General features: G+C 38.7%; 1 protein-coding gene across 1 annotated transcript in view; it reads right to left on the bottom strand.

Annotated features, from left to right (window-relative positions):
* Nucleotides 1-3151, bottom strand: part of scara5 (scavenger receptor class A, member 5 (putative)) — a gene marked incomplete in the record, with an annotated part of 96412 nt that overhangs the window by 33464 nt on the left and 59797 nt on the right.

The following is a 3151-nucleotide window of genomic DNA, read 5'->3' as shown; positions in this document are numbered from 1 at the left end:
GATCTTGGTGCTTTTTAACTCTTTTTAACATGGAGACCTAATGTATGCTAACTCAGTACCAAATGCCAGAGGAACATTGGAAAGTTTAGCAGCTTAAGACCCAGATGTTACTAAAAGCTAAAAAGCTAAAGACGTGACTGAATATTGGCGGCAAAAAACATGACTCTGCTAATATATTAGCCATAACCACCCGATGATATGATGATATTGTTGGGCTGTGTCTGTCAGCTTGTTAGCCAATGCAGCTTTAAAGAAATGGCAGCAGTGGTGTTTTCAGTAAAGACAGCTTGTCAAACTCAGCTGATCTCTGATGCTTTACAACCAACACCTAATGCACTCCTTGCTCAGTCTACCTACTATTCATACATAAAAAGAAAGCATGAAGCTTCCCAGTGCTGTTTTAACAAGCTTTTTCTCCTCCCTCCACAGCTGAGCAACTGCCTTCCTCTGAGGCCCCGTTCACACCAGAAAGTCTACAAACTCTTCACCCTCCACTGGTTTGTTAAACCCACAACCAAGACTCCAGATGGGTGGAAGCACAGACAGACATTGTTGTAAACTGCCAGAGTGGAGATGGCCAAACATCCCGGAGAGACGATCCTTGTTTTCTTCATCTTGTCTCCATTTGTCTTTGTGTGGTGTTTTGAACTGCACTTTACATAATTAACTTGTCAATCAAACAATGTGGCCAGTACCAGGGTTTTTGTTGGTGACACCCTTTTCGTGTTTGTTCAGCCATGGTGGCTTTTGCTGCCTGTGCTAATCTGTTCTGTGTACTCCAAACAAAAGACCACCACACACCAGTGGTTGGGGTCGCCAAGGCTTCACAGGGCCTTCTTGGTTTTAAGGGATGTAAGAACATTTTAAAAATATACAAGGGCTATATATCAGCATAATGTTCATTTCTGTGAAGAAAACAAAATAAAATTGTTGTTTTTGAAGTTTAGATTATTATTTAAGATCTAAACTTGCCTAAACACAAGTTATATTCACAGAACTATCACTCATCGTCCTGCATTAGAAAAACAACTGAAGAAAACACAGAATTTGTCAAAAGACTATTAAAAAAACATAATAGAGACAGATAATTGTATACTTGCTCGTTTACACAAACTTCCTGCAGTTATTGTGTTCACTGTTTAGGTTCATAGTACAGTTTATCAGCTGTTCTCTCCTGTTATTGTTATACATTGAATATATTATGAAATATCCATAAATTATCTCAGAGGTCGTCAGTTTATATTCTAAATAAAGGTTGGGAACCGCAGCAATACACGACTGACAATCATTTACAAAATATGATGCTTCCACCATCTGGACCTGAGTGGAAACAGTACCCTAATACATGAAATGTGGCCTTAACAGAAGATTTTTCCTAATAAAGAGCTGGTAAACACAGGTTGTTTGGAGTATAAACGGAATGTTCACAGTTCTGTTGTCAGCAGTTGGTTTCAGTCGAACATTCTGTTGCTATAGCAACCACTACTGGCAGAGTTCCGTAGCAGTTTAACTGACATTGTCACAGTCGCCATTTTGTCCCGCCAATATCTTTTAACTACTCCCAAAATGCCCTCTTCTGAGCTTTTTCTCTAAGTTTTCTTTTTATTATAGCTGTTATTAGATTGTTTACCACTAACCAAGCTAGCAGTTATGCTGTCAGTGGCTAATGTGTTGCTAATTAGCCATCTAAGTAGCTTAACTGTTAATTAGTGTTGGGTATATTCCTCCTTTTTGGGTGTGAGATTTTAGAACCTGTGTGTGTTTACGTATATGTATGAAAATTGGTACGCACTTATATAATATCCAGACAAACAAATAAGTCTCTTGGAGCCATACCCCAAACCCAACAGGAAGTCGGCCATTTTGAATTTAGTGGTCATTTTTGGGTTCTTTTACTTTGAGCTCCTTCTAGGGAAATGATCGGCTCTTCTTCAAATTAAGTCAGTGCGATGTAAAGACCATGATGATGCACAGTAGTACTAGTTTTTGTTGAGTCTGAGGTGTGGCGTCAAATTTAAAATTTTTTGGTAAGAAACAGGAAGTTGTTGTAACTTCAGTGTAATTTTCATCTACACATGCAAATATTCAGTCATAGTCACACATACTGGAAACAGGAAGTTGTTTGGCGATCTGACTTAGGCTACATGAAATTTTGAAGGTATGTTATGTAATAGTAAAGGCAGAACAGCATTCGGTACCTATCTGTTTATATAAAATGCACCAAACTAGAGTGGACTCCGGTGCCGAGTGTTGAACCATAACAGCTAAGCGTGCACATCGGATCAGCCTGGTCCAAAGTTCTGAGAGCTACTGGCCAACATACTGTGAGACTCCAGCACCGGACATTTAAGCCAAACCCAAATCTGATCGGCAACAGCTGTTGGCTAAAAACACACACATAATACATACACACACAATGACATGCTGACACGAAAAAGACTTCAGCGCCTTATCATATTTGTCATGGCTGTGTTTTCCCCGACGGTACTCTGTGTGTGTTTTTGTTATTGCTGGCCCTGACCAGCTCCTGATGCCAGAGTGGAAACATCAGCACCCCAGGGGTTTATAAAGACTGGTCTGGATAAATGAATAAATGGCAGACAGAATGAGAAAAGGAATCTTTAGTTCATCAAGGTATCGTGTGTTTAAACTCTTTTTTATTCCAGAAAGTTGGCATCAAATCCCATCTGTGTTATTCTCATGTTGGACAATTTGAATGCTCACGTCAAATAAAAACATATTTATCGTGTGCAATGGAAAAGTACTGGAAATACAGAATGTTCTCTCTTAATGCATAATGGTATATTCAGCTGTCTTGATTATGGATTTTGCATCATATATAAGAATTACAGGTGTGCTTAAACTCTCCAAACTCTCTCTATAAAAGCATATATAATAATTAGATGAGTGGTTCCGGTGGGCCACTACATGCCTTTAAAAATGTCGGGAAAATTATTAATTATTATATGCTGTAATTTCTTGCATCGACTCATTTAAAACAGTTGAACTGAACTGATTTAATTAGCAGAGACAGCTCTTATAACTTGTTGTCAGTCATGTGATTGATGACGCGTGAAGTGTCAGAGGGAGGAAAGTCCGTGTTGTGCTAGTTTAAACGATATTACAAGAGAAAGGTACAAACAGAAGATCA

Source organism: Morone saxatilis, unplaced genomic scaffold (genome assembly GCF_004916995.1).
Source record: "Morone saxatilis isolate NCDOM2014 unplaced genomic scaffold, NCSU_SB_2.0 Contig7, whole genome shotgun sequence".
NCBI lineage: Eukaryota > Metazoa > Chordata > Actinopteri > Moronidae > Morone > Morone saxatilis.
Note: the sequence above shows the minus strand (reverse complement) of the source record. Positions and strands in the feature narration are given on the sequence as shown.